An 8,874-nucleotide genomic window follows, 5' to 3' on the forward strand; every position below is an offset into this window, starting at 1 on the left:
CGGACGCCGGTGGGCGGGGCCGCTTCTGCGGCGGTTCCCCGGCCGGGCGCGCGAGGGCGCTGTGCGCGCACCTGAGCGGCGGGTAGTCTTGCCCTTTGCGCTTTGGACCCGGGCAGGGGGTTGCATGTCAGGGAGATCCTGAGTGCGAACATTGCTGGGCCTGGGCAAAATCGAGAAATTAAGAAGGGAAACTGATATTTATCGTCACTCCTCCCTTGTGTCAAACTCTTTACATCTGTTAATTTAATGTTCCCACCAACGAGATAGGAATGCCGTTTTTATAGATAAGAAAACATAGAAAGGACAGTGACTGTCTGAGGTCACATGCAGTAAGTGTCAGAGCTCAAAGTTCATGTTGCCCTGATTGTTGAGTCCTTGCCTCCCCCAGTGCCCTTAGGCTCCCCCTACAAGCCCACAGGCCCTGCTTACTTCTTAGGACCCCGAGAGGAATCTCCCCGAAGGGCTGCATTTGTCAGATGGGAGAGCTGAGTCCTTAAGACGTGGAGCGACCTGCCCACCACAGTCACACAGCTCATTAGCGTCAGAGCCCTGTCACCCAAAGCTGCTGTTAGGAATGACTGATAAAGGGATTCGTACTGACCGATTTCTTTTTCCTTTCTTTTTCTTGCCTTTTTTTAAAATAGGAATTTTCAAGCATACACAAAAATAGAATAGTATAGTGAAGCCCATGTACCCATTATCCAACTTCAACAATTATCAATAAATGACCCTTATTTCATTCACCCACACCTTCCTACTACCTGCCCCCCTCATTACTTTAAAGCAAATCCCAGACATCATATTATTTCATTTATAAATACTTCAGTATCTATCTCTAAGAGAGATGAGTGATAAAAAATGTATACAATGTTATCACCTCTAAAAAGATTAAAATTAACTCCATAATTCATTTACCATTCAGTTGATATTCAGATTTCCCTGATTTTTTGTTTCATTTTACACTTATTCAACTGGGGATTCAAAGTCTCCATGATTTATTTGGTCAGCGGGTTATTCTTTAGCAAGGGACTAAGCCATCCCTGGGCTAAGGAGGTATATTATGTGATGCTGCCATTTAAAAAAGTTCCTGTAGTCATGGCTACCTCTACTCATTACTCCCAAGGCTGTTTGTGGGTGAGAGGCCCTCCAAGATGTGTAAAATGTTTTTGTAGGTGTGGCCATGTATCTCTGTGTGTCACTGGGTGAGCCTCAGGGCAAGGAGACATTTGTCTGGCCTGAGACCCACCTCAGCATTGCTTGAGTAGAAAGGGCACAGCCTAACCTGTTTATTTCAGAGCTCATTTGCGTCCTTCAGCACAGCCCTGGTTCCATGCTGTGGAGGAGTAAGTAAGAATAGGAGGCTAGCATCTAAAATAAGGCAATTGCAAAGGGATCCATCTTTGAATTGGTGAATTTAAACATATTGAAACTAATAAATATCTATTAAGTGGGTGATGAAGATTATTTTAGACTGGTTACTTTTAAAAACTGCAGATGGGAAGGAGGCTCTGAGGAGTACAATTTACTTACCCTTTGTTAAGAGATATTTACATTGTAAAGGAAATCTCCATCTGTAAAGCTGTCTCCCTCTCTGTACCAGGAAGAAGGGGGGATGACCTTATCTCTGGAAACTCTTAATCAATGCCAAAGGCAAGGACTTAAATCTGTATCTTGTTTACTGTACTTGTGTGGTAATCTCCCATAATCAACTCCCCCTCCACCCCCAACATCCTCCTTTGTCTTTAGCTAAAAATAATATTTAAGGTGGTGGCTTCAGCCATTTACTTAATCCGGTTTGATTCTTATCTGAAAATTACAGGACCACTCAATAACCAGACCCCACCTGCACTGATACCATTTTAACAACTTTTTTTAAACATATTCTTTCCTTTGTCTTGTAAAGAGATAACTCACATACCTATGCCTTAAATTTAGCCCTACCCTCAACCCATTTTTGCAGCAGCTCTTACTGCCCATGGGTCCTAGCCCCATACTGGCAGCAGCTCTTTACTGCCCATGGGTTCTGTCCCCATGCTATTCCACACTATTCTCTGAATAAAAGACCACTTCTGCCAGACCTTGAGAGTCCAGGAAATCTTTCTTTCGACTCCTCAGCTCTCTGACCCCGCATCATGGAGACCTGGTAATTTCACTCCTAGGTATAGACCCATAGAAATGCATACATAATTTCCCCAAGAATGTTTACAGCAGCATTATTCCACACAGTGTAAAAGTGGAAATGAAGCTGGGTACCTGATGATTACTGTAAATATTTAATAGGGTTACCTTTTGACCTTGTTATGAAAAGAAGTTAATCTTGTCAATTTGCTGTTTTCTTGTTTAACCTGAGAGGTGACTCAAGGGTCACAAGGATTTATGAGCTTGTTTTACAGAAAGAGAATGCCTTCAAGGATTATGAGACAACCAGCTCCCAGCTGCTCTTGTTGCCCAGAAGTTAGATTGCCTGGGGCGGCTTATTGGGAGTGAAAGAAACAAGGAGTACCCCTTTTTTTCTCCCAAACTCCTCCTGCCACACCCCTCAGCTCTATAACCCGCCCCCCTTCCCCCCCCCCCCCCCCCCGCCTTTTTCTTTTGTTAAGGCACATTTGAGAGAACCCATGCTCCTGCCTTCTCATCTCGGCCAATTCGAATAAATCTTTCTCCACGTCCGAGCACCCCTGACTGGGTGTTTTGCATGGGCACACGAATTTGAGGTTAAGAGGTCCAGTATCAGAAAGAACTCAAATGGCCATCTACAGTAGACTGGATAAATTGTGATATATTCCCCCAATGGAATACAGATCAGCCATAAGAGTGTCTACAACTATATGCAACAACATGGAGATATTCTGCCTAAATGAAGTTCAAAGGCAGACAAAACTAATCTACAGTGTTAGAGGTCAGGAGAGTGGTTGCCCTTGGAAGGTAGTTACTACAAGGGGACTTGAAGAGGCTTCGGGGTGCTGGTGACATTCTGTTTCTTGATCCGAGGGTGTTCATGTGATGAAAATTCATCTAGATGTACACTTTAATTTGTGCAATTTTCTGTGTGTAATGTGTCAATAAATATTTTACATAAAAAGCTTTTTAACATAATGAAAGCTTTTTTCCAAAGTTCAGTCTAACTCATTCAGGGTCTCAAATTTTTTAAAAAATGAATAGTACATTAAAGTTCATGAAGTTTTCTCAATTGTCTCTGAACTTAGTGGTTTCAAACAACAAATACATTTGAATAATGAGCTCATTCTTTAATCATAAACCTTGAGGTGAGCTTTCCTCTGCAGCAGCGCACGTCTCAGTCGCCTACTTGTGAAACATTGAGGATGGGACTTTCCACTGAGTGGGGCCAGCCAACATTAGGGAGCGCCTACACTTTGGTTCTTTTCATGATGGTGTGGTGGGAAAGGCAGGCGCCAAGAGAGAGACATATCTCTTTCTTCCTCCTTAAATACGAAGTTGAGGAACATGTAGGTGGTAGTTGTTGCTAGAGGGGGTCTTCCATCATCTGAAGAGTTCTGGCTCCCCAGGCTTGCTTGGTCGTGGGGTGGACCCCTGGCCAGGGAAAGGTGGCCATCTGTTTCCGTGATGTGTGTGTGTGTGTGTCCTGATCTCTCTGATGAGAAATTGCAGGGCCCTTGTGATCCCCAGTCATTTATTTGGGAGAGATGTAAATAGATGAATTTCTTTCCAATTTATTTATAAAGGCACATGGAGAACAGATATTGTCTTTCATTTTTTTGATTGATCTCAGAGAATTTTAAGTTACAATTTAAAATGCTCCGTTGAAATTGTCCTGTCGAGAAAGTTGGGGAAGAGAAGGTTTGAGAAACTTCACACTCCAGGGACCACAGTCTCACCTGAAAGGTTTCATTTCAAGGTTAAATCTATACCCATCTGCTGTGTGTCATTATCATTACGACTCTTCTCTTTAATGTTCACTGAAAAGGAACAAGAGATTCTCTGAGATATTTAGTGTTTTAATGACTAAAAGGATTTTCTTTACTCTCCTAAGACTGTAACATTTTTCCATGAGGCTTGTGACGACCACACAGCTTGTAAGATGTCTTCACTAAAGGGACATTGTATTGGTTGTTTTGAGATAAAAGATGCATCTGTTATCAGCCTCTGGACTTGTGCCCTTAAGCTTCAAGTGACCTGTGATGCTTGACCCACCCAGATTTCATTCTGGAAGCGAAATCTCCAGACTGATGTTAATTAACCCTCCACTGTAGGCTGTGTAGTTTCTTGTTCAACAGAGAGCGCTGGACTGGTTCACTTCTCCTTCTGTAGGAAAATCTAAGTTGCTTCTGACAGGTCTGAGGCAAGCACAGATTGATTCTTCAGCAGATGTCCAAATGGAAGAGGCGAGCATGTGGATTTCTACACAGAGAAGCTTCTAGCAGGGATGGCTGGGGTTCCATGTTCTCCATTCTCAGGGCAGAAATACAGCCTTACCGTGGTGGGGCTGTCTTTCTTGGGGATCATGGCCCTGATTCCATTTGTCCCCATCTGTTCCCCTGAGAAGGAAAAGTCATTCTGTGGTGGCACCAAGTCTCAGGTCTCAGGGAATCGTCCTGAGGTTCTCCCATAGTATCTTTTGTCTCTCTTTAGTAGTATCCTAAGAAGTCGGGGATGTGGTATATGGTTTTCTGCTGCAAAATCTGTTGACATTGCAACCTTAATATTCTGTATGAGAGTCTGATTCATTCATGGAACATTTACTAAACATCAGCTATGTACTGGGCAAGCTGTGATATGCTCAGCCACAAGAGGAGAATGGAGAGGGGCTATTGAGAGGCGGCAGGACTCTGGTATCCACTCTGCTCTGAGGGCATCCTGGGTCTTCATTGTACCCTTTTCCCTCCAGGTGGCAAGACTGCGTGGTTTTGGTAAAGTACATAATATTCCTAAGAAGCATCATTTAACCTTCCCCCAGAGGACATGGGGAAAAAAAAAAGCTGATGCTAATGTGAAAATGGAAAAAGACAAGCCTTTAAAAAAAAAAAGAGGACTGTTGAGGGCTGTTTGCCCTTCCCTTCTGGATGGCATCCTTTGGCACCATTTCAGCACTCTTTCTCTCCTCCTGGCAGGAGACAGACAAATTTTCCCAGGGCAGCAACATCCTTTATCCACGGACCATTTCAGAAATGCTAGCTCTGAATTGCCAGCAGAGGTGGAAGGAGTTTTGCTAAAGCTGTTGACGGAGCAAAGCTGCTGCCAGATCAAAATCCGGCTACTTGAAACTCCCAGGCTGCAGGTTTTGGAGGGTAGAATCGGGCAACTGTGGGCAGAATAAGATTTCACTGGGAAGAAGTGTCTCTGTTTTGCCGGGGCAAGGTGCATGAAAATGTGATGATGGTGGATTAGGAAGATGTTGCATTGTTGACAAGTTCGGACAATAAATTTACTGCCCCGCAACGATCATTCAAAGTAAAAATATGGCTGCATCGCCTGCTGCTTCAAGTCCTTCCCAGGCTCTTTGCCCTTGCCCGTTGCCCTCAGGATAAAGCCCAATTTTTTTTTCTGGCACAGAAGGTCCTTCACTGTTTGGCCCCACCATCTTTCTTGCTGTCACCCTGCCCTGCTCTTTATGGTCCAGCAATACTGAATTACTTGACTTGTCCCAAGAATCATGCTGATCCCTCTGTCTTGCTTTACCTCTTTGAAACAATCCTCATTAATACTTGAGGTCATCTCCTCCAGGAAGCCTTCTTTGACCTTTCCTAGACTGGGCTAGATGTCCCTTCTCTCTACCCTTCTAAACTGTGAGTTCTCCAAGGTTGTGATTTTTAAACCTCATATCCCCCAGCACCCAGCATGGAGCCAGCTGAGTCCCCAGCCCTCGTGTGAGAGCCATCTGGGAACAGAAGCCCTCAGTAGGCAGGCTCACTCCCAAGGGGGAGGAGAGAGGAAGGGGCGGGCTATCCTTTCAGACTCCCCAGCCACGTGACTCACCCCTCCTTCCCAGGAGTGAGGGAGGGCATGGGGAGGAGTCGGAAGGAAGCAAAAGGAATGTCAAGTAGCTTACCCCCGACCCCCAACAGAATCAACTACTGCATTTGCTCTCTAGAATTTACACAACATTATTGCAAAATGAATTTTCTTTCTATGGCTTCTTTCTTGTTATTCTCTTTCTGTTTTTTAAATTAAAAAGTCCTTTATGGGCTGGCCCGGTGGTGTGGTAGTTAAGTTTGTGCCCTCTGCTTCAGCGGCCCAGGGTTGCCAGTTCGGATCCCAGGCATGGACCTATGCACTGTTTATCAAGCCATGCTGTGGCAGGTGTCCCACATATAAAGCAGAGGAAGATGGGCACAGATGTTAGCTCAAGGCTAATCTTACTCAAAAACAATATAAAAGGTCCTTTAAATAGAAGTAATATGTATACACGGTTTAACAAAACACTAACAGTATCTATAGGTAGGCTATCATGAAAAGCAACAATCTCTTGTTCCAACTGGCAGAGGCAGAGATATTTTACTCTTTTAGCTATTTCTTCTACAGTTTCCTGCAGATCTCTAGTATCTCTTGATTTGGCAGACTGAGCTATTTAAGGCACAAAGCTGACCATGTCAACTTCCTGTCTGAATCTGATGGCTTCCCTTTGGAGTAAGATCAACTCCTTATCAGGGCTAACTGGCCTGCTTCTTCTGGCACTCCAGCCACCCTTACCTACCTTTTTCTTTTTTTTAAAGATTGGCCCTGAGCCAACATCTGTTGCCAATCTTTCTCTTTTTTTTTCTCTCTTCTCCCCAAAGCCCCCCAGTACGTGGTTGTATATTTTATTTTATTTTATCTTTCAGGTTTTTTTTTTAAAAGATTGACACCTGAGCTAACAACTGTTGTCAATCTTTTTTTTTTCCTCCCCCAATCCCCCCAGTACATAGTTGTATATTTTTTCAGTTGTGGGTCCTTCTAGTTGTGGCATGTGGAATGCCGCCTCAGCATGGCCTGATGAGCAGTGCCATGTCTGCGCCCAGGATCCCAACCGGAGAAACCCCGGGGCACCGAAGTGGAGTGCACAAACTTAACCACTCGGCCATGGGGCTGGCCCCCACCCTTACCTACTTTTATGTTTTCTTTTCCTCGTCCATGTGCATTTGCAACTTTTATATCTTTAGAGTCCCCATCCCCTGGTAGCCATGGCTTTGTGTCCCCTTGACTGTGGGCTGGAACTTAGTGGCTTGGGTCTAACAAACAGAATGTGGCAAAAATGATGGGATGTGACCTTTGTGCTTATGTTACAAAAAGACTCTGGCTTCCGATTTGCTCTTTCTCTTGCTCTCTTGCTTGCTTCTTCTGGGGAAGCTAGTTGCTGTGTTGTGAACTGCCCTGTGGAGAGGCCCACGGAGCAAGGAACTGAATAGCAACAGCCACAGCCCACAAGGCACCGAATCCTGCCAACAGACTTTGGAGTGGATCCTTCCTCAGCTGAGCTTTCGGATGACACTGCAGACCCGGCTGACACCTTAACTGCAGCCTCGTATGAGACCTTGAACCGAATGACACAGCTCAGCCCAAATTCCTGACCTGCAGAAACTGTGAGATACTAAATTTTTGTTGTCCCGAGCTGCTAAATGCTGGCATAATTTGTTACACAGCAATAGATAACGAATGCAATCATTATGTCATATTTTTTTCGGTTCGGTCATAGAGTTTTTAATATCCTCTCCCTTAACTTCCCCTTCTCATACCTTTCAAAAACTATGTTAACAGACTGGGTGTTCCTTCCATGCCTGTTTCTGTGCTCATATAATCATATACAAAATATTACATGCATGTGAGCCTTATGAGGCCATTCCATTATTTATTCTTGAACAGTGTTTTCTGGCTTCCTGTCCGACCCAGGCACCCAAAGCATTCTTCGAGTCTGTCAGTTAGAGTTCTGCCCTCCTCTCCGCCAAAAGGAAATCCCAAAGAATGTCATAGTTTACATAAGCAATTAGCAGCAGCTGGCGAGAGCAGCACAAATATACATGCTTCTATTCATTTCCATGAGAATCTGGAACTCGGCTTTAGGGTCCTAAAAAACACAGACATACTGAACAATAGAGCGTGTGCTGCTCTGAAATCACAGGCCCTCAGAACAGGGGGACTGCAAAATGAAAATGCTTTTCTTTTAAACAAATGCCCCAGCCCCTCTCCAGCCAAATGGGTGTTGTTCTTCCAAGAGGACATTGTTCAAATAATTTCTGGAATCTTCCTTTGTGAATTGGCTTCCCCTGTATTTCCACGAAGTGTAGGCACACTGGGCTTAGTCTGTTGGTCAGTCTGCCTTCTTTGGCCCTCCCCAAGCCCCATTGCTTAACCGGATGACGCTTCTTGTGCTCAGACTGGAACATGCCCTCCTCAGGGCTGTCTTGCCCATTCTTAGGCTGCTACTCCCAGAGTGCTTTCTTCACTTAGGTGACGCTTGGCATGAAGTACTTATTTCATGAGATTATGGGGATCTCACTTCCCACCGGGAGACTGAGAGCCCCGTGAGAGCAGGGATTTCGTCTGTCATAGTCACTGCTGTGTCCCCAGGATCTGGCCCCAGCCCTGGAACACAGTAGCACTCAAGAAGTAACTGTTAAATGATTGAAAAGCTTGGCTAAAAAGACCGTTGCCTGTTTGCAAAAATCAAATCCATCCTCAAAGGACCAAAATTTGTCACTCTTAATAAAAGTCGCAGCTGACATTTATCAAGAGCTTGCTGAGGGTCCAACCCTGGGCTTAATATCACATTGTTTCATTCACTGTGCACAATGCTATGCATGGGTACTATCATCCCTGTTTACAGAGGAGGAAGTTGGGTCTCAAAGCAATGAAATAACTTGCCCAGAGCCACACGGTTTGGGGGCTGGCAACTCCAAAGATCAAACCTGTCACCATTAT

The sequence above is a fragment of the Equus asinus genome, chromosome 5 (assembly GCF_041296235.1).
Source record: "Equus asinus isolate D_3611 breed Donkey chromosome 5, EquAss-T2T_v2, whole genome shotgun sequence".
Classification (NCBI taxonomy): domain Eukaryota; kingdom Metazoa; phylum Chordata; class Mammalia; order Perissodactyla; family Equidae; genus Equus; species Equus asinus.